At 45.7% G+C, this 23,269-nt stretch overlaps 2 long non-coding RNA genes across 2 annotated transcripts; both read left to right on the top strand.

Annotated features, from left to right (window-relative positions):
• The first annotated feature begins 1,171 nt into the window (after window positions 1-1,171).
• LOC121142592 lies at window positions 1,172-3,908 on the top strand. The gene is made up of 2 exons (XR_005879607.1): window positions 1,172-1,257; window positions 3,235-3,908. It is a non-coding gene; the product is annotated as an uncharacterized LOC121142592 (long non-coding RNA).
• Window positions 3,909-17,379: 13,471 nt separating this feature from the next.
• LOC110343218 lies at window positions 17,380-20,322 on the top strand. Its single transcript, XR_002385422.2, has 3 exons — window positions 17,380-17,496; window positions 17,719-17,848; window positions 20,208-20,322. It is a non-coding gene; the product is annotated as an uncharacterized LOC110343218 (long non-coding RNA).
• Window positions 20,323-23,269: the final 2,947 nt, after the last annotated feature.

The raw sequence follows: 23,269 nt of genomic DNA, 5'->3' as shown, positions 1-23,269 counted from the left end.
TGCATTCTGTGTATTTTTCCTCTCTTTAAAATAACAAGAAAAACAGCCAAGGTGGCAAATGCCTTTAAAAACCCCAGCACTGTGAGTTCCAGGAAACCCTGGTCTACAGGGTCTACAGAATGACTACCCTGGATGTAGTCAATCAGGACTATGTAATAAGACCCCCATCAAAATAAATAAATAAATATAATAAGCTTGAAGACAACCAGATGTGGAGGTGTGAGCTTCTAGCCTGAGCTGCTGGAGAAGTTGAGATAGGAGGATCTTCTGAGTCCATCTAGGGCTCATCTAAGAACTAGAGACCTTGTCTTAATTAATTAACAATTAATTAAACAAGCAAGATATAACAAGGAATAGCATTTTTAAAACTTCGGATTGTTTCAGTTGGAGTGTACTTAAAACTAGTGGGGTTTTTCAGTCTTCTTTTTTTCAAGACAGGGTTTGTCTTATTACTTTGGAGCCTGTCCTGGCACTCACTCTGTAGACCAGATGGGCCTTGAACTCAGAGATCCGCCTGCCTCTGCCTCTGGAGTGCTGGGATTAAAGATGTGTGCCACCAGCAGTCTAGAAAGTAATGTCTTAAGATCTGAAAAATTATTATTTTAAATTATTTCATTTGTGATTTCCATGTTTCTCTCTCTCTCCCTCTCTCTCTCATTGTTTTTCGAGACAGGGTTACTTTGTGGTTTTGGAGGCTGTCCTGGAACTAGCTCTTGGAGACCAAGCTGGTCTGGAACTCACAGAGATCCGCCTGCCTCTGCTTCCCAAGTGCTGGGATTAAAGGCGTGTACCACCAACGCCCAGCTTCTCTGCTTCTCTTAAACTTACCTTTTTTGTTATTCCTTATTTTCTGTTTGCTTTATATTTCTTTTTTAAGAGATGTCCACAGCTTTGCATTTTGACAGTTTCAATATTAATTTTCCCTTTTACGATATTAAAACTTTTTAAAGCTCTTAATTTTAAAATAGTTTTAGATTTGCGGAAATGCTGATCAGAAAATGAAAACACACCTCAATTTTCCTAAGATGTCATATCTTACATAATCACAGTGTAGCAGTCACAACTAACAGATTAACATTGGTGTGAAAATTGTTACAATTCTATTAGCTGAGCTACAGGCTTGATTTTGAGTTTGCTTTCTTTTCCCAGTAAATGCTCTTTGTTTGTTATTAGATCTCATCCACGTTTCTCTGGCCTCTAACAGCTCCTTATTCTTTTCATGTGTTTCAGAGTCTTTCTACTTTTTGAATAGTACAGGTGAGTCATTTTTCTAGAATGTGTCTAAATTTAAAGTTGATACTTTCTCGGGATCACAGTGAGATTGTGGATGTCTGGCTAAGATACAAAGAGAAGGGGGTGCTTTTCTCTGTGACTCATACAGGGGGTCCTGGTGTTTCTGTGTGCCACTGTTTCCTGGGTCTCACTGTGGCTTCTGTTTTCACTTGAAAAATGTATTTAATCAACCGCATGCTCTGTGTGTGTGTGTGTGTGTGTATGTATATGAGTGTCTCTGTTTCTTTGTATGTGTCTCTGTGTGTATATGTGTGTGTGTTTATGTGTGTGTCTCTCTGTGTGTCTGTATGTGTGTGTGTGTCTCTGTGTCTGTGTGTATGTGTATACATGTATGTGTGTGTGTGTGTATATATGTATGTGTCTCTCTCTGTGTCTGTGTGTGTCTCTGTGTGTATGTGTGTGTATATATATGTGTGTGTGTCTCTGTGTGTATGTGTGTGTATATATATGTGTGTGTGTCTCTGTGGGTATTTGTGTATATATATGTGTGTGTATGTCTCTGTGTGTGTGTGTATGTGTGTGTATATGTGTATGTCTCTGTGTATATGTGTGTGTCTCTGTGTGTCTATATATATGTGTGTGTGTGTTTCTGTGTCTGTGTTTCTGTGTGTGTCTCTGTGTGTCTATATGTGTGTGTATATATGTGTGTGTGTGTCTCTGTGTCTGTGTGTGTATGTGTCTGTGTATGTATTTGTGTTTATATATATATGTGTGTGTGTCTCTCTGTGTGTGTGTATATGTGTGTGTATATATGTGTGTGCATGGGTATATGTGTGTGTGTCTCTGTGTGTATATATGTATGTGTATATATGTGTGTGTCTTTCTCTGTGTCTATGTAGTATGTGTATGTGTGTCTGTGTATATGTGTGTGTGTCTGTGTGTCTATGTGTATATGTGTGTATATGTGTATGTGTGTGTCTCTCTGTATGTGTGTGTGCACTTGTGCACAAGTTTGTGCCATGGCACATGTGTGGTCAGAGGACAACTTTCAGAAGTCATACATGGGGCTGAGCCATCTTTTCTGCCACTATTTTCTCTTTATAATTAATAGATATTTTATAATCAGAGCTTTCATCATTTGTACATCCCGACTTGCGTCAAGCTTTTGGCCACTAATTTTAGCATCCAGTTTTAGCAGATCCCGCCTAGAACAGCTACCGTGATGCTGCTCTGATGGTTGCTTTTCAGTTTCCCCCAGGGTTTCTCGATTTCTCACTGTGATTCTTCCGTTCCTCGACTGTCTGTTTAGTTATTTACTCATTTATTTGCTTACGTGTGTGGCCACACGTGTGGGAATCCATTGTCCTCTTCACCCAGGCGGGTCCAGGGAATCCATCTCAGTTATCAGCCTTGGCAGTGGTCCCCTACCCAGTAAGCCATCTTCCTGGACCTTGTCTTTTGTTTTGTTGCTTGTTTGGCTTTGGATGCTGGGTGACCACAATTTAACTTCAAAGGAGGTTTGAATAAGAATGACTTCCATAGGCTCACACCTGTGAATGCCTGGTCTCAAGGTGATGGAACTGCTGGGGAAAATGAAGAGATGTGGCCTTGTTGGAGGAGGTGGGGATGGGGGAGACTCTGAGGTTTCAAAAGCCCAAGCCATTGCCAGTTAGCTCAGTCTTTTTGCCTCATGCTTGTGGACTGTATGTAAGCTCTCAGCCACTGCTCCAGCACCACGCCTGCCGATGTGCGGCCATGCTCCGTACCATGATACAACCCCCAAATTGACTGCTGTCGTTTATAAATTGACTTGGTCATGGTATTCTGTCAGAGCAATTAGAAAGGTAACTAAGCTGTGTGTCTGTGTTTTAAAATGCCTCCTTCCTGCTCCGTTTTCATAACACCCTGGCCTAGTTTAGGGTTACAAAGTCTTCTTTCACCTTTCTATAGATACTTATGATTGTTTGCTTTCTTTTGTGTGTGGTGAGTATGTGTGCACAGGCGTGTGAAGACCAGAGGGCGACGCTTCGCTACACTCCGCCTTGGATGTTTTTATGATATCTGATACAAGAAGTATTGTCAAAAGAGAGAATGAGGCCGGGTGGTGGCGGCTCACGCCTTTAATCCCAACACTCGGGAGGCAGAGGCAGGTGGATCTCTGTGAATTCGAGACCAGCCTGGCCTACAAGAGTTAGTTCCAGGAGAAACCCTGTCTCAGAAAATAGCATTTGTTAAGGGTGGCTTACATGTTACGGTCTGATTTTTCCAAAAATGCTCTCTCGATGGAAAGTCCAAGAATCCTGTAGTTCAGCCCAGAAGGTTGGATGTCTCCGCTGGTCTTCGGCATGCACCAGAACCCTGAAGAAGGAGACTTTAACGCCAGTGAAAGGAATGAGTTGCCGGCCAGAGTGAGGGTGACCAGGCAGAGTGAAGGTCCTTCCATGCCTTTTAAATAAGATGGCCACCAGAAGTCATGGTCAAGATTTAAGGTTGATCTCCTGGCCTCAAAAGATCTGCCCATTGCAAATAACCAACTAAGAAAATTCCCTCCTGGGCTTTTAGTTCATCCCAGCTGACAAGCTAGAACAGCCACCACACTTCTCTGTGAACTAAAACTGTTATTAGTATCTAATGATTGTATGAAGTTTAGTATTTAAATTCACTTTCAGCCACTACACTGCTAACATCTGTCTTTATTATACAACTTTCTCACTGTCTTGGTTTTCCAGGCCCAGGTAGGTTCCATAAGAGAAAAAAATGTGTGTGTACACACACATATGATCTATATTCATTTTCTTTTAAGTATGAAAGTTACCCATTTCCTTAGAGGCTGAGATTAAATAATAATTTCAAAGGGACATCTGTAGTTCATTTGCAGATAACGGAGATGGTGATTTTCAAATTCATTCCAGTGTGTTCATGTAATAGACTTTCTTAGAATGCCACATATTGGCTCTATACTAAAAACAAACAAACAAACCTATCTGCATGGCACTCAAGCTCACTCTCCTCACCATTGCTGGGAAGGGCTGACAAGTGTCTGTTCTGCTGTCTCACCAGGTCCAGGCATGCGTCAGAACACAGACAAGACCTGACCCAGAGGTTGATAGGAAACTAACCGGCTGACCAGAGAATCAAAGAGTGGGTCTGGTCCAGTCTAGACGCATCCCAGAGAGACGATAAATCCAGACACTGGCAGTGAGGCAAGCCGGCTTCTGCATGGAGCCCTAGAACATTCTGTTTTAGGAGTTTGAGGAAACAGAACTTAAGACAGCCAAGCACTGATTAACCCTTGACACATCAAGGGAAAACCAGGGCTGGAAAATACCTATAGCAGTAAAAATAGACTTTGGTCTAAGCCTACTGCGATACTAGATAAGGGACCTCAGGACAGGAACTGACAGGGCTTGCGTGCTGCATGGGGAAGCGGGAGTTTACTACAAAGGACCAGGAAACGGGCCAGAGACAGAACACACTAAGAACAAGCATCTGGTCCGATGTCCCAGTGGTCCAATTATGCAAAGCAGGGAAAGGTGTTCCTATGGGAACACCAGGGAAACCGTGGCCCAGCAAAAAACTAGCTTCACAGTTCTCATAATGTATGTCATAGCTAAATCTACAGGCATACATTTCCTGTTTTTTTTTGTTTCATATCTTGTATAGTTTTTTGTTTTGTTTTTCGAAACAGGGTTTCTCTGTATTTTGGAGGCTGTCCTGGAACTTGCTCAGTAGACCAGGCTGGCCTTGAACTCACAGAGATCTGCCTGCCTCTGCCTCCCCAGTGCTGGGATTAAAGGCATGTGCCACCAATGCCCGGCAATAAATTTTAAAATGTCTTCAGTCAAGGCAGAGACTGGGAATTTATTCCCCCCAGTTCTGGCCAAAACTGTAAATAATTTTTTTTAGAACCAATTCCTGCTCCCCATTTTTTTTCGTCGTTTTGTTTTTCAGTAGAGCAGCGATGGATTTTGTGTAAACTGACCCTGGAGATTCTTGCTCTAGCCAGAACAAGGGTGGATGGACATCCCCTGGGGGGGGGTGTGGGACTGAAGATTAGATACCCTGCTTTTGGATTCTTGAGAAACTGGTTTAGTAAGGTTCTTTACAAGGAAATGTGTAGGACCTAGGAGAAGAGAGTCAAGGGTCAGGAAGCTGACCTAAGTATGCTAAAACTGATTTGGAAGACGCTCAAAGTCGTGGAACTGATGTTACAAAAGATCGCCAATGGATTTTCTTAGGAGACAATAAATCACACAAAGTAGGATTTAACTAAGGGAACACTGCCTCTAAAATACCACACAGTAGTGTGTTAGCCAGGCCTGGTAGAGACAAGCGAAGTTTACAAACGTAAGATGTAAACACTTGCTCACCAGGACTGACCAGTATTGGGCCTTATCCCTAAAGAACGTGGCTCTGACATGGCCAGAGGACAACAGGGGGACAGCACAGAGTCACAATGAATGTCAAGATCTGGGCTCCTGTAGAGCCTACAGTTCTCTTCGTGGGGAAGAAAAACACCAGCTCAGCTAGGAATCAGGGAATTTACAATCGTGATCAGCCTGTCTGGTGAGCTGGCGCAATAGAGGTGCAGACATTGTCTGATCGGATGCAAGGCCCCACTCCAGGAGACGGAACCTGCGCCTACACTGTTTTGGGTGGTGAAGAACCTGAGACTAGATATGCCGTGGGTCGCAGGGAAAGCTCAATACTCCCGTTTAAGGAATGCAGCAATAAGTGATCTCTGATGACACGGTGCTATACTCATAGATCAGTGTCTGACTCAGCCGTCACAAGGGAAGCTTCGTGTTCGGGTAGATGGGAGCAAGCACAGGGACCCCCGAGTGCGCAATGTGCAGAGAGTGCCAAGCTTTGGAGCACTCGGGTCCTAAGTGGGACGGCTTCACCTGAGCCCCCCCCCCAGGCTTACTGAGGCAGCTATATAGAAGAGGTAGAAAGTGTAGTGGCCGGTCCCCCATTTTAGCAGCCATGACGGGCTACCACGCGCTTACATGACTTTGCCGCTCCTGTCCCTGTCCCTGGTCACTAGGAGGTCAGATGCCCTCCTTGTGGCAAGGAGCCGATCAGAACTTAGCTGCCGGACTGTGTTTTACGGACAAGTGCACAACGGTGACATGCAGAGCATAACAACCTCCCTGGGAAGGCCTATGGGCCATAACAACCAGTTGACCAATCAACACAGGGTGGGTCGTCCAAAGTTAGAAGCTCACCAATCCTGAGACTGTTTCATACCCCTAGACACTCCTCTTACGCTTCCCTTTAAGATCCCCCCAGGTTGCTCAGGGTCTTTCTCCAGCCATCCTTCATGGTGGGGGGGATGAAGGGCCCCAGCTAATGGGGTTAGCTCGTGAAATAACTTCAATTTAAAAGACTCTTTGCTATTTCATCCAAATGGGCCTCTTGGTGATTTTGGGGTTCAGAACTTGGGCACAACAAAAGATTGCAAGAGTCAGAAGGGATGGGTGACGCCAAGGAACAGTCTTCGAGACACAGCAGGACCGAAAATGCACACGAACTCGCAGAGACCATGGAAGCACGCGGAGGGCCTGCACCGGTTCCTGTCAGACTGGGTCTCGGTGCTGAGAGGAGGTGGGGGATGCAAACAAGATCTCCCTTTCTGAACCCAGACGCTGACTCCGGTTTGGGACTGCTTGAAAGGGAAACATTAGGCTTATATGATGGAATCCCGCTGGGTATACAGTTAAGCTGGGCCTTGGTGGCGCACACCTTTAATCCAGCACTAGGGAGGCAGAGGCAGGCGGATCTCTGTGAGTTCGAGGCCAGCCTGGTCTACAGAGTGAGTTCCAGGACAGCCTCTAAAACAATACAGAGAAACCCTGTCTCGAAAAAACAAAACAAAAAAACCAAACAAACCACAGTTAAGTGTAGGGCCTATGCCCGGCTGAGTTGGTCAGCACCAAACAAGCTTAATGTTGTTTTTCTAGGTGTGTGTGTGTGTGTGTGTGTGTGTGTGTGAGAGAGAGAGAGAGAGAGAGAGAGAGAGAGAGAGAGAGAGAGAGAGAGAGAGAGAGAGAGAGAGAGAGAGAGAGAGAGAGAGAGAGAGAGAGAGAGAGAGAGAGAGAGAGATTGCTTTGGGCATTTTTTAATGTCTTTTTAAATTTTTTTTAATATTTTATTTATTTATTACATATACAATCTTCTGCCTGCAGGCCAGCAGAGGGCATCAGAGCTCATTCAAGGTGGTTGTGAGCCACCATGTGGTTGCTGGGAATTGAACTCAGGACCTTTGGAAGAACAGTCAGTGCTCTTAACCGCTGAGCCATCTCTCCAGCCCCCCCCTTTTTTTTTTTTTTTTTTTTTTTTTTGGTTTTTCGAGACAGGGTTTCTCTGTGGCTTTTGGAGGCTGTCCTGGAACTCACTTGGTAGTCCAGGCTGGTCTCGAACTCACAGAGATCTGCCTGCCTCTGCCTCCCGAGTGCTGGGATTAAAGGCGTGCACCACCAACGCCCGGCCAGCCCCCCTTTTTTTAATTTTTAAATTTAAATTAGAAACAAAGTTGCTTCACATGTCAATCCTAGGTCCCTCTCCCTCCCCTCCTCCCATGCCCTCCCACCAACCCCTCCATCCCTGTCCCCCAATCCCCACTCCTTTCTCCAGGGAGGGTGAGGCTCTCCATGGGGGCTGTCCACAGTCTGTCATTTCATCCAGGGCAGGGCATTTTTTTTTAACCTTACTGATCCTTTGCCTGTGTACTACGGTTTCCAATCTTGTGTTTTTAGAGTTTTACTTTGTGTCTCTGTGTGTCTGTGTTTCTCATTCTTCTTCATTTTGGTTTGATTACTTTTTTTCATTTCCTGTTTTCTAAAGGGAAGAAGATGGCGTGGGGTCCAATGGATGGGAAGGATCTGGAAGGAGACGAGGGGGTGGAAACCACGATCACAATATATTGTACAGATTTTCAATTAAAACCATAATTACAACATCCTCCCTCCTGCCTCCAGTCTCTCTCATGTCCCCTTCCCCAGTGTCCCCAGACATGGGTTCTCAAATTCATAGCTTTTTCTTTATTACTGTTTCGTGTCTGTGTATGTGTGTGCAAATAAATATATCTACAATTTTGCGTTTAATTAATTAATGAGAGTATGTGTGTGTGGTGATACATTTCTTGCACAAATAAAGCCTGTCTGGGGGTCAGAGAATGGTACTTGCCACTAGCTAACCATAGAGGTCTGTACAGACAGAAAGGAAGTGACGTAGCTGGGCAGTAACAGGATATAAGCAGGGACAAGCAGGAAATCGCTCTCTTCTCTGATGAGATGTTTAGGAGGTAAGGTGTGCTGTGCCATGACTTGCTTCTTCTCTTTGATCTCTCAGCATTTCCCTCTGTATGTGACTCTGGCCTTTTATTATCTAGACCAATGTTTTTTTGTTGTTGTTGTTTTTTTTTTTTTTTTTGAGACAGGGTTTCTCTGTATTGTTTTGGAGACTGTCCTGGAACTCGCTAGGTAGACCAGGCTGGCCTTGAGCTCACGGAGATCCGCCTGCCTCTGCTTCCCAAGTGCTGGGATTAAAGGCGTGCGCCACCAATGCCCAGTTTATCTAGACCAGTTAAGAACTCCTTTTACATGTGTGTTCCTGAGTGTGCATGCCACTGTGCTTCTGTGGAGGCAGAGGGCAGCTTTCAGGAGTCTTCTTGCTCTGCAGCCTCCAGGGATCAAGCCCAGGGCTTCAGGCTTGGCGGCAGCGCTTTTACTCTCCGAGCTGTCTTGCTGCCCGATGACTTCGTTCTTCTTTAATCTCTCAGCGCCTCCATCTTAAAGTGCTGTGTCATAATCAGGCTTGAAGACTCCCTCACTGAAGATGCAGAATCTGAAGGACGGAAGTGGAGTCCAAGACTTCGTGTTCTTAGCCGCAGAAACGATTATTTTTTTACACACACATATTCAAACTGATAATCTCTGAAATAATTTCTAGAGGAATGGAAATGACTATGATGGTAGCCACATACACCTTGTTAAGGGGAACCAAAGCCTGGGAATAATGTTGGTGTCTCAGTTTAGGTGAAGACAAGTCCAGAACCTAGCCTTGACAAGTAGCAGGGAGGGGAGGCGAGCTCAAAGTCTCTGTCACCTGAATTAGTTCTCTGGTAGTTGCTTGTAACAAAGTACTCAAGTCTGAAGATATTGTAACAGTAACATGGTGCTATAGCATATAGCTCTAGTGTCTAATGGTCCAGGGTTGTGTAAGTGGTGAAGTCTCGTGGTTATCTATATTCCTAGTAACACTTTTTAATTGTTTATTTCTTTGGTTCGGTATAGGACATAGTGAATTTTACCTTACCGGGAAAGATATTCCCGTATTTCTTGAACAATATTGAACTTGGGGATAATAAATAATTTACTTAAAAGCAGCTTGATCTTTTAGGGCTTAGAACTCCCTTGGATGGGGCAGCACAGCCTTGATTGACTCCAGGGTGAGTGTGAGCCTTATGAGGCAGCAGCCTTTTGTGGGTTCTCCTTGAAGAAAAACTGTGTCCAATGCTCTGAGAGCTGGGGCTGCTCTGTAGGCTTCTTTACACTTCTATGGTTTCTCCCTGTGTGTGTTAGCGAGCAGCTGGTCCCAGGCATCCCTTTTCAAAATTCCAGGTCTTGTCTGCAAAGCTCTGTCGCCTCTGGGTCCTTTGCCTGTGAAATTTTGCCAGGAGCCTTGACTTCTACCTGTTCTAAACTCGGGGAACTACCTGCCTTTGCTTGAGCTCTCTAGATGTAAACTAGGAAAGTGTGGGACTCCCCTTGCTGATTGCCTCCCACGAATCTCCTCTCTTCTCTGCTTTGTGCAATTTTCCTCGGTTTTGGTTTGTCTGGTGATTATCTGTGGTTGCGCCGAGACTGTGGGTTTGGGGGGAGAAGTTCCATTTGCTTGGGTGAAATGCTGTGGTCGTCACATTTTTTTTTTTAACGGAGGGTGCTATCGGCAGGACTTACCGCTGATGATGCTGACCAGGTTTCTTCGTCGTGGATCCATTCTGACCCACTCTTGTATGCTGTATCATTTGGAAACAAGTGACTATGCACGGCGCACACTCACGAACTTTGTTCCCTCCGCGGTGGATTATCTGTATAAGCTATTTAAAGTTCTTTAAGATGCAAGATGTTACTTCCTTTTTCATTTATTTATTCAGTCATTTATTGGTGAGGGTATGGACGTGCAAGATGTTTGTTTTCTGCTGTGACCTATGTTCCAGCACCGCCCGTGTCTTGTCACTCAGCTAGGTTTAGCTTTCTCCGCGTAGCACTGTGACCTGTGACTCCGCCCAAACCCCGCCACACCACACCTCTTTCCTCCTAGAAGCACTAAGTTCTAGGCTCAGCTTGTGTATTTTTGGTTTCGTCCTCAGAACAGCCTAACTCTACAAGGGGTCCTGACTCCTTTTATTGGAGAACAGCATTGGATTCCAAGATCTGGTGGATTCATCGGCTCTTTAAAGCAAACCCTTTTAGTTCTGGGAACATTAGTGACACTTTTTAATTGCTTCCTGTGAATTTACACATCTTAACGTTCATTAGTGATCTATATTAGACTACTTAAAATGGCATTTTGAAAAGGAATACTTAAGGTAACAAGGTTATATAAATGAGCTTGACAAAATTCGCTTCATCAAAACTTGATGCAGCAACAGGGTTGTCTCCTTGGTGTCTGGTAATCAGGTTCCCCCAGCTGTATTTTGGGACATGAACAATGTCTGTCTTGAGCATTAACTGGTTCAGTTCAAATGTAAAAGAAGAAGATGCTCAGGGCTTAAAGTTTTTATGTTAAATGAGTGAGCACGGAGTTGCATGTTAAAGAAAGAATGATTAGGGCCTGGAGAGATGGCTCAGCAGTTAAGAGCACTGGCTGTTCTTCCAGAGATCCTGAGTTCAACTCCCAGCAACCACATGGTGGCTCACAACCACCTTGAATGAGATCTGGTGCCCTCCGCTGGCATGCAGGCAGAAGACTGTATACACAATAAATAAATAAAATATTTTTTTAAAAAAAGAATGATTAATTTCATGGCAAAATTTGCCTTCTCTATTCATAATTATGATGCATTACCTATTTCGTTTCTGGCCTGTGTTCGGGCTACCTCGTCCGTTAGTAGCTTAGTTATAACACCTCAAACAGAACTGAATCGAACCTGAGTGTGGTAATCCCACAGAGAGAATACGAATGAACCCTGGAGAGAAGCCGGAGCAGAGTGATCGTGCTGCTCAGAGGCTAGCACGGCATGCGTGGGCCGTGCTCGGGTGTTAGCTCTCAGTCAGGTACCCTTGACTTCTGCAGTTATGCTCTGTAACTGCCCCATCCTTTTTCTGATGCTCCTGCCACCCCTGACCCTTACCACAGTTCCCCTGGCATTTATTAGTGTGGCGTCTGTGAAATTATTTAAGGACTATTGTTCCTTGAATTCTCTTTTACTCAGTCGAGTTCTTATCATCATCGGGCTCCTTCTAGGAGGCAACTAAATATTGTCGAGTAAGATTTATACTCAGGCGTGTGGCTTGCTGGGTTGCTCCATGATGTTGGCAAACACAAACACTGAGTTTAGCCTGCAAGCCATGACTCACACCACTGCAGCTGTTCCTCGCTCTTTATGACATTGTTTTGTTTTCCAAAATTAGATGCTCATTTAAATATTTCAGTTTCTGAACCATGTACTAGTTTCCTAGGGTGGCAGTAACAAAGCTAAAATTAGTGTTTGCTGATGGAAGTTTCTGTCCAGCCCTGTCCCACAGCCATTTAGTCCTAAATAAACACACAGAGGCTTATATTAATCATAAACTCTTTGGCCGATGGTTCAGGCTTCCTATTGGCCAGCTCTCTTAATTATTAACCATTTCTGTTAATCTATGCATCTCTACGTGATCTTGGGTTACCAGAGAATGCCTGGGCTTCCTATCTTCCCAGGAGCTACATGGCATCTCTTTTGAGACTTACTGTGTTTCTCTTCCCAGAGTTCTCCTAGTCTGGTAGCCCTGCCTGGCTAGGTCCTGCCTGTCCATTGGCCGAAACAGCTTTATTCATCAACCAATAAGAGAACATATATATTCACAGCATACAGAAGGGCAACCCCATCAAGTGTCTTAATAAGAAAGAAAGATATTCTCTCACTACTGCAGAGGCTGGTTCAGGGTACAAATGGGGCAGAGTTTGGTCAGTGCACTTACTAATGTCAATGCCTGATGGCAATATTCGGATCTCCGAATCTGAAGCTTGTAGAGTGCAGCCTTCCCGCCAGCCTGGTTCCAGAGCCACATCAGTCCAAAATGAACACACAGGAGGCTATATTAATTATGAAGCTGTTGGACGTTTGCTTGTTTCTTTTTTTTTTTTTTTTTTTTTTTGGTTTTTCGAGACAGGGTTTCTCTGTATAGTTTTGGAGGCTGTCCTGGAACTCATTCTGTAGACCAGGCTGGCCTCGAACTCACAGAGATCCGCCTGCCTCTGCCTCCCGAGTGCTGGGATTAAAGGCATGCTCTACCAACGCCCGGCTTCGTTTGCTTGTTTCTTACTAGTTATCTCTGACTTAAGTATTTACCCACAATTGTTAATCTAAGTATTTCTCTTACTGGAGAAAAGGGTCTGGACCTCTTATTCCTGTGGCGTCTACATCATGACTCTCTGTGTTTCTCTTTCCCAGAATCCTCCTCAACTCCTAGTCCCATCTATCTTGTTTCCCTATTGGCCAACAGTGCTTTATTCAACAACCAATAAGAGACAGAGTTACAGAATGGCATCTCCCATCAGAAGCTGTATCACTCAGTTTCTCTTTTACCAACAGGCTTTCTTTCCCGTACAATTCTCTGTTCTCTCCTGTCTTAGGGTTTTGTTGCTGGGAAGAGACACCATGACCACAGCAGCTCTGACAAAGGAACACATTTAATTGGGGCTGCCTTATAGTTCAGAGGTTTATTCCATAAGCATCACGACGGGAAGCATGGCAGCATGCAGGCAGACATGGTGCTGGAGAAGGAGCTGAGAGTTCTACATTTTGGTCCACAGGCAGCAGAAGGGGAGACTGAGTACTGGGCATAGTTTGAGCATCTGAGACCTCAAAGTCCATCTCCACAGTGACATGCTCCCTGCGACAAGGCCACACCCACTAACTGCCACTCCCTATGGGCCAAGCATGAATCTGTAGGGGCCATTCCTAATCAAACCACCATACCTCCCATTTCTAATAAGCATTTAAACAGAATCCAGTTCAGGGCCACCTTATCTGGTGTGATCACATCTAGCTCACTGGCATCTACAAAGACATTTCCATGTCTTGCCTTTAAAGATGAAGTCTAGGGACATCCTTAACTAGCTGTGGGCCCCTTTTAGTACCCTTTCTCCTGTTCCCTCAGCTTATTTTCTTTCTCTGAAAAGTAATCAGTTACCGAATAAGCAATGAGCTGACTGGGTTCTTGGTTGTCATGGATGACCTTCCTTGTAACATTTTTCTCAGAACTCAAACAATAAGGCCATCAATAACTCATGTAAATACACTGTGTTTGTCTTGAGTGTGCTTATTAGTCAGGCTTCGTATATTTTCTGGGAGTCTCTGGTGTGCCTTTAATTGCCTTGCTCTTTTAGGGCTTGCCAAACTTTAAAAGGTCAGTGAATGCATTTTTCATAACTTTAAATGAATGGTTTTCATTTTCAATAAGATTTTTGGAGATGGAAAAGTATCGTTGCCTTTTTTTCATTTTTAAACAATTGGACATTTTCCTTTCTCTGTATTTTCATGCAGATACTTTATGTCTCTGATCAAAGAGCTGGCATTGAGCCATGTCCAGTGGAACAGTGATGAGCCAGGAGTGATATGATATGATATGATATGATATGATGAAGATGATGGTGTTTACTGTAGTGTCAGGCTAAAGAAGGAGTTTGAATTTTAACAATACCCCCATCATCAGAGTACAAAAGTATGTTCAGGAAAACCCAATGAGCCTTCTGGGATGTTAAAGAAAGTGGCTATAATCTTTGTGACCAGTGGCCTGGAAACAAGGAAATCTGGATGTGGTCAGAGGGCCATAGGCCTGATGCCGCCCCACAGTGTAGCCACAGACACAGAGGAATCCACACAAGAAGTATGACGATGCATTCACCCAATTTTTTATCAGTGCAACAAGACATCTGAGTAAACAGATTAGATTTATTACGGATCTCAGCAGAGATTTCAGGTCATGGTTGCTTGGCCACATGCCTCTGGACAGTTACATGGCAGCAATGTTATATCTCTCCCTCATGGCATTTTAGAAGGAAGAGAGCATGTGAGAGAGATCAATCTACATAGTCCCCTCGTACGCACTTTATATGAATAAGAATCGGGGATACCCAATACCTGAGCCATAATCTATCTCTGACCCCACAAAAGGTTCATTGCATCTCATAATACAAAGTGCAATTTTGTATACAGTCAATTTCCAAGCATCTCCATAATCTTTTTTTTTGCATAGATCTAGTCTTTTTTATTAATTTATTTTTTATGTTCCAATCCCAGTTCCCCCTCCCTCCTCTCCTCCCACTTCCTCCTTCCCCTCTCCTCCTCCCATCTGCTCCACAAAGAGGGTGAGGCCTTCCCTAGGAAGTCTACTAAGTCTGTACTATCATCTCAGTGAGGCAGGACCGAGGCACCTCTCCACCCTCACACCCCTGTGTCTAGGCTTGGCAAGATGTCTCTCCATAAGAGAATGGGCTCCACTGAGTCAATTTGTGCATTAGAGTTAGATTTTGGACCCACTGCCAGTGGCCCCACATATTGTCCCAGTCACACCATTGTCACCTGTATTAAGGAAGTCTAGTTCAGTCTTATGCAGGTTCCCCATTTGTCAGACCTGAGTCAGTGATCACTCACTATCTTGGGTCAGCTGATTCTGTGGGTTTCCCCATCATGGTCTTGACTCCTTTGTTCATATTATCACTCCTCCCTCACTTTGATTGTACTCCAGGAGCCTGGTCCAACCGTTAGTTGTGGATTTCTGTATCTGCTTCCATCTGTTTCTGGAAGAGGGTTCCAGCTTCTCTGGGGTTGTGGATTGCAGGCTGGTTACCTTTTGCTTTATGTCTGATATCCACTTATGAGTGAGTACATACTATATTGGTCTTTCTGGTTTTGGGTTACCTCACTCAAGATGGTTTTATTTTTTCTAGTTCTATTGCATCTCTATAATCTTAACACAGCATTATTCAAAACCCAAGCTCAAAGTCTGCCCTTAGGCTCAAAGCAAACTTTTAGCTTTAAGTCTCTGCAAAAACCAAAGCCAAGTTGCAGACTCTCAGGATAATGTGGGACAGAATAATCATACCAGCTCCAGACGGTACCAGCTCCGGATGGGCAGATCGGAGGCTGAGGATGGAGGAGCTCTGCCAAGGCCAAATCCCAAGCCAGCAGGCCAAATGTTAAACCCTGTAGCCCCCATTCAGCATTTTGGCCACAGCACGTCATGATGTGGGCTTTCTGTGGGCTTGGACAGCCCCATTGGCTGCGATTCATGTGGCCTCTCCACCAGATTGGCTGCGCTTGACACCTGCGGCTTCCCCACAGTCCCCATTCTTGACATCTCAAACTTGCTGAGCTCCCCACGGTAGCTTGTGTTTCACCTTTATAGCCTCACAGGCTCAGGGGCACCCTGAAGAGAATCCTGACTCTAATGTATGTTGTTTGCCCTCCCTTATCTTCCTCTGAGATCTGGATGGAGACATTCGTGATGCTGTAACTCTTATATTCTCCGTGTCTGGTATACTGGCTGGTTTTCTGTTGTCAACTTGACACAAGCTAGAGTCATCAGAGGAAGGAGCCTCAGGTGAGGAAACGTCCCCATGAGACCCAGATGTAAGGCATTTTCTCAATTAGTGATCAATGGGGGTAGGGTTCAGCCCATTGTGTGTGGAGTCATCCCTGGACTGGTGGTCCTGTATTCTGTAAGAAAGCAGGCAGAGCAAGCAGGTTACCAGCTCTCCTATGTGGTCTCTGAGTCGTCAGCTCCTGCCTCTAGAATCTTGTCGTGTTTGGGTTCCTGTCCTGACTTCCTTCAGTGATGAACAGCAACGCTGAAGTGTGAGCCAGATAAACCCTTTCCTCCCCTACTTGTGTTTTATGGTCATGATGTTTTATAACAGCAGTAGAAACCCTAAGACAGATTGGTACCAGCATAGGGGGGTATTGCTGTGACAGGCCTGACCATGTTTGTGCGAGGTTTGGGGATGGACTTTGGAACTTGGGGCTGGAAGAGCCATTGAGTGTTCACAGTTCTGTGGGAACCTGGGAGATAAGGATGCTGAGAGCAGCAAAGAAGGTGGAGGCCTGGCTTGTGACGTTTCGGAGGGAAGATTAAAGACTCTACCAGGACTGTTTGCTATTTTGAATTAAGATCCTGTGGTTCTGGTTAGCTGGGACTGAAGAATCAGCTGTGGTTATCAAAACACCAGCACTACTTTACACCACTGGGGCAACTGATGCTGGTCGCTTGGAGTTAAGATATTAGCCGTGATTAAGATGAGACCAGCATCACTGAGGTGAAGCCTTCTGGGAAGTGTTTCCTGAAAGTACAGAGAAGCTGTGTTCCAGAGGCAGCCATGGCTGTAGCTTTTGCTGGCAGCAGGACTTGATCATGTGTAAGAGTCACCCAGGTGAGCCAGGCAGTGGTGGAGCATGCCTTTAATCCCAGCACGGGGGGGGGGGCAGAGGCAGACGGATCTCTGTCAGTTCCAGACCAGCCTGGTCTATAAGAGCTAGTTCGAGGACAGCCTTCACAGGCACAGTGAAACCCTGTCTCGAAAAGCAAAACAAACAAACAAACAAAAACCAAAAGCAACAAAAAAAAGTCACCCAGGTGGTACTGGTTTTGAAGGAGTCCATGGAGAGCAGCTGAGGCTTGGCACTGTGAGAGGCCAGGAGGCCGTTGGTGAAGGTGCAGCCTTAGTAGCAGTTGAAGGCCTAGGACTGAAGGGGTCATGCAAGGAGGTTGAGGCTTGACATCATGAACAGAGCCTCTGAGAGGCTCTTGGTGAAAGTGCAGCCTGGTCGCAGTAAAACTCCAGCATTTTGGAGGTGCCAGCGCCCTGGGATGACCACCAAGGACAGCCGCAGTGGAGTGGAGCCAACGGAGCTTAGAAGACAAACGTTGTGTGCTGGAGAGGGTGGGGCTGGAGAAGAGACCCAAGCCCTTTGCAGGAGTCAGAAGACCATGAATGAATCCCAGGCAATTGATTTGAGTTATTAATACCATTAGAGCTTGGTTTTGCTTGGTTCAGGTAAGGTGCCCTGCCTGGTTCTTCCCTCTTGAAGAAGGTATTTTTGCTTTTAAAAGGGTCCCCCAGTATAAAGACTTGAACTTTTTAAAGAGTTTGGATGTTTTAAAGAGACTGAAATTTTAATGTTTGAATTTGTAAAGACTGTGGGATTTTCAGGGGTAATTTTGGTGACCACAAATTTATTCACTAAGTTAAAACAGACTTCCCACTCTTTTACGGCAGGTGGATTTACAGTCTGGAGGCTGGTGTTAGCTGAAGAGCAAGCGGGGAGACAGAGGCGTTAGCTTCATGATAAAATTGCACCTACACGGCTTCCAGGTCAAGGAGGAATCCATTCTCCAGTCTTAAGGTGGTGAGTAACCTACCTAGTACAGACGTTCCGAGAAGCGCGGGACATCTTTTCTAAAGTAAATGTACACACAATAAAAGTAGACAGTGTGGGAGGGGCCGGAGACAGGCACACCTCTTTTCTCTGTACCATGGAGAATCTGATTCTTCTCTCTCTCTCTCTGAACTGTTTTATATTTATACTTACATAGTATCCCCTAGGGATTTTTGAGATGTAAACTCTTGGGTCACATCCCAAGCAATAGTCGGAGCCCCTGGAGATTGAGTGTAGCAGCAGTTTGAGACTTTCTAAGATAATTTCCCTGATGTAGAGGGTATACTGGTTAAAGTTCAGTCTGTGGAGAGGATTGACAGCGAGCGGGCTGTGTGAAGAGAATACGGGTAAGAGAAGATTTAGTTGTCTTTGAGTTAAAGGCCATCCTCTCTGCCGGCACATTACCTCCAGTTAATGGGAAAGAAATGAAGGCATCTAAAATCAAAGATGTAGGAGTCTCAGTTTGACCAGGACAGCCAAATCTCAACAACTGGAAATGAAACAAAACCAAAGACAAAAACAAACAAACAAACCAAAAAACAAAAATCATGCTTGTTTTCTTAAATTTATTTTAAAATTTCTATTCATTTTGCATACCAACCACAGTTCTCCCTCTCTCCCCTCTTCCTCCCCCTCACAAAGCTCATTTTCTAACTTATGAGACATGGCTGGTTATTTGTTGTTAGTTAATTACTAAACCAAAGGTGAAAAGGCATTCAGTGGACTAGCTCCCCAGTTCTCCTGCCGGGCCTCCTTAGTTTACTTGGTTCTCCAGTAGGAATCAAGTCTTTACTACCTTCTTAATTGTGGGTGCAAACTCGAGGCTCCTGAGGACATGTGTAAGGACAGAAACTGTGCGGGGACACTGAGCACAGGAGGAACCAAGCGGTCCTCTGGCTAATGAGTTTACAAGAGCAGCTAGGGAGCTGCTCCCTCTTTAGCAGGGGCCAGAGCCTGTCAGAACAACAAGACCATCAGAGTTCCAGCTCCGTTTCTAGGCTTGGGGCTAAAGAGACCATCCTGAGAAGTCAGAGGCCACTGAGACAATTACAGCTCTTGTGATACCAGTCAGCCCTAAGACAGTCACCTGACGCGAAGTCAGTAGACCCTGAATCAGTAGGCACTCTGGACATTCCTGTGACAGAGTCTCCCACATCTAATGAGAACCCGCCCCTGCACCTCCCTCCACTCCGTTCAGTGGCTTATCGAGGATTTACTATAGTTTACCTAGGCTCTGGAAGTGGTACAAACTTAGAAACTTGAAATTGAAAAGCGATTACGCCTGCTCTATTTGAGACGGGGAAAACCGCTGATAGATTTTTCGGACTTTCACCTCAAATTAGACAAGGGGTTTGCCTAAGCTGGACTCAACGATGTTCTGAGGGGGCGGGAATCAACTTGGCAGACATATAACTCCTTGAAAGTCTGTCTCCCACTTGTTGGAACTTGGGAAAGAGGAGGCAAGAGTGAAGGTGGTCATAATCAACAAGGATTATGCTGTGTGGAAGATCACACAGTAAGAATCAACAGCACGAGGGAGGCAGAGGCAGGCGGATCTCTGTGAGTTCAAGGCCAGCCTGGCTTACAGAGCGAGTTCCAGGACAGCCTCCAAAACAATACAGAGAAAAACCGAACAAAACAAAAAAACCAACAAGATGAGGTACCTATCACTAGAAGCCTCTGTAGACGGTAGAAGGGAAACTTCAATCTACAAACTAGATCACCCAAGGCAGAAGTGAGGGTCATTACTCCAGAAAAAAATGTACAGATAAGCTTCTCTGATGTCATGTGTGTAACTCTGCGTGTAACTGTCCAGACGCGAGCCTGGTGTACTTTCTTTGCTCTTCGGGCAGTGATCACAGGAAAAGCCACTGAAAATCAAGTGTATTCAGACCTTATTTCATGCTGATGCTTTCCTTTTTAAAAAAGACTTTGTATTCCATCAAATGTGTTCTTGTGAGATGTTATTTTTCTAAGTAGGACCCAAGTTCAATTAACTTTATTAAAACTGTCTTATATTTCCTCAGGCACCAAGTGCACAGTGTAAATGCATACATGCAGGCAAAACACATGTACACATAAAAATGGAATAAGTCTTAAAATAATAACTGAGAGCCCCCCCCCCCGCTGCTCAATAGCTGCCACCATGCATGACACAGCACCACTCTTAATTTGGACGTTTATGTCTAACCTGTGCTGGCACTGCTCTTAACCTGCGCATCTATGTCTAACCTGTGCTAACACCATTCTTAACCTGGGCGTTTATGTCTAACCTGTGCTGGGGGGAGTGGGGGTGGAAACAATTTATCACCGGTGTCCTTCACCTCAGGACGGCAACAGCACCAAAGACAGGAATCAACGTGGGAAAGCTGGCCAAAGTGTACAGAACCACACCAGATAACCACCTTTGCCTTTGGAATTCAAAAGCCATTATTAGCGAACACTGTTACCTATCTTTATATTTTGAAAAAAAGAAAAAAAAAACGCTTAGCTGCTTTCTTTACTGAAGCGTAAACTGTCAATGAAAGAAACAGCTTTTAAGTTGATACGAAGACACCTGTGTGGACTATCTTGGACATCCGACGATAAACTCGTGAACACTTCAAGGTGTTCAGATTTCACCCAGGGGCTTCCAAGAGAACCTCTACTTTAAGAGGCAATCTCCTCCTCTTTTGTAGCCTTTTTTTTTTCTTCTTTGCCCCAGAAAGTTAAGTCAAGGAGCTCTAAAGATCTCAACGATCAAGCAATGCCTTTAAAGAAAGCTGCAGGCGGCTTCATTAGCCGTGACTTGCCCAAGGGCAGTGAGCTAGTTCTCGTCCTACACAGTTTAAGGGATAAAGCCAAGAAGACACACACACCTCATTTTCTTTTGCCACCAAACACCTGTAAGGACAGCAAACACCAACACTGCTCAAGCTGGGTTTCCCGTTTGGCTTCTTACAAAATAAAACCAATCGGCCGTGTGGAGGGGTGAAACGTAAAAACCTAAGAACCAAGCATGCTTTTATGCACAAGTGAGGTGACAGAGGACTTCGTTTACCCAGAAGCATCACTCAATCCGACACCAGATTAGGAGGTGCCCTCCGCCTGCCGCCAGCCCAGTATTTTGCAGATGCTGAAAACCTCCATCTCCTCCTTATCCTCTAAACGCTCAGTCCTAAGCATACGGTATCGGGAGAGAAAAGTCTGGAAGGCAACACGTGCGCCTGAACTAGTTGCGTGCTGAGAGTGTGAGACGAAATGGGTAAAAACACAGGTTAACTGCGGGGAGAGCTAACCTCGTCCCTGGTCGTAATCGTTAGGCCTACGCTCGTGGGTGACACAAGTTGGCCCTGCCTAGGCTGGGACAAGCGGCTTCTGCTCCACGTTCCTGCACCAAAGCGGTCGGTTTTGCACCCATTCCCTCCCTCCGAAGACCGGAACCCGAGCCCGGGTGCGGCTGGATGGAGAGACGCTCACCACCCCGCGGCGCTGCCGGCCCGGAGAAGCGGACGATCGCAAACGCCACCGTCTGGCTGTGACTCCAAGAAACGTCCCGGAGTGAGGGGGGGAAAGGCCCCACACCCGTGCCAGCCGTGGAGCTCGCCCGCAGGCCTCCCTGCGCGGGGCACACGCTTCCGCACCAGCCCCGTCTTCCTTCCGCCGCCGCCACGCCGCGGGACGACAATCCCCGAGGGACAACCTCCTCCCCCCCGTCGCCGCAGGAAGTGCGTCACTAGAGCGGGCCCAAGCCACAGGCCCGGGCCTAGGCTAGAGCATGGGATGGCTGCGCGCCTGAGACTATGGTAGCCGCAGCGCCGACGCCGAGGGGGGTGCCGAGGGCGCAGGACTGCAGCACGGACAGGGAAAACCACGGGGCCGCGAGCGAACCTATGCACGGCGAGGGGGGTGCGGACGCCGCGCCGCACGTAGAGGAGGAGGCAGGGCTGGAGCCGTGTGACGTCACGTCCGGCCGCTCGGGCGCCTTAAAGGGGCCGCGGAGTCTCAGCGAAGTCCCCGGAAGTCCCGGCTGAGTCCAGGCCGCCTTGTCGGCGTCCGGCGGGGACGTGGGGTGGGACGAGGGGTGCCGTCCGCTTTTCACGTTTCCGGAGGCCGCGCTGCAGCCCTGGCTTTTCACGCTGCATCCACGGAAGCTCGCCGGGACGGGCGGACCCTGCCGGCTCCCCGGATGGCGGGGCAGCGGCGGGAGCTCCTATCATGCATTCCCCGAGTATGAATGAATGGATGGATGGATGAATCAATGGATGTATGTGTGGATGGATGGATGGATGAATGAATTAACGGATGGATGAATGAATAATGCATGCTGCCCAGCCGGCCCGGTCGGTGACCGGGTCTTCCGAGAGTGGTTTGCGCTTCCCACTCTCGTCTGCAGCGGGGGAGGGAGGGAGGGAGAGAATGAGTGGTTTTTAGTAGAAGCTTTTGTCATTTGCACGGATGTAGAAAGTTTTTTTTAATTCATTTTTTTGGTGTTTTCCTGGAGGAGCTATCTTGTGTCCGTTACAACAATGCGTGTTCTGCTGGAGCCACAGGTCACACACACACACACACACACACACACACACACACACACACACACACACACACACACACACTGGACTAAGATAGTTCTGAAAGCACAGTTGCAACCTAGATGTGCTGTGGTGTCAGCCATTCAAAATATCTGAATGGAGAGGGAAAGCAAATCGAGTCACACATCATGAAAGGGACTCTTGGACCCTGGGAAGGATGGGGGCAAAGCTTAAACGTGTGGAGGTCATGTACTGTTGCTTTTTTTTTTATGGTTCCATTAGTTTCTATGCTCAGGGGAGGGATAATGTTATGGTTTCAAAAAAGGAAATCCAGTCACTGAGTATAACTTACGACACTTATCTGGAGTGACAGACGGAAATGTAACACTTGCATTTGAAAGTCAAGAGTTTTACTTTGTCTTCAGTATGAAACAGAAAGTTGTGAAACCCATGTAAGTCTGGGCACTGCTCCTAACCCTGAGGGTAGTAGTATCCGTGTACATTATTTTACAATATCATTTATTGTAAAATAATTGTTTTAAAACCATGTGGCCAGATATAGAATAGATGCTCAATTAATGTGTATGTTTGGAAGCAGTAAAATATGATAAAAAGCAAACACTTATGAATCTAACTTATATTAAGATTCAGATTCTCGAATTTACTGTTACTCCCTAATACATCTTCCTGAAGTTACCCAGCAGCCTGACATTTGATTATTAACAATGCCTGGCATTTTAAAAAGTATGATTTCCTGTTTACATCTTCAGGGCTTCATTCATTCACTTATTCCTTTATTTATTTATTGGTTTCTCAAGACAGGGTTTCTCTGTATTGTTTTGGAGGCTGTCCTGGAACTTGCTCTGTAGACCAGGCTGGC

The sequence above is a fragment of the Mesocricetus auratus genome, unplaced genomic scaffold (assembly GCF_017639785.1).
Source record: "Mesocricetus auratus isolate SY011 unplaced genomic scaffold, BCM_Maur_2.0 Super-Scaffold_100010, whole genome shotgun sequence".
Classification (NCBI taxonomy): Eukaryota; Metazoa; Chordata; class Mammalia; order Rodentia; family Cricetidae; genus Mesocricetus; species Mesocricetus auratus.
Note: the sequence above shows the minus strand (reverse complement) of the source record. Positions and strands in the feature narration are given on the sequence as shown.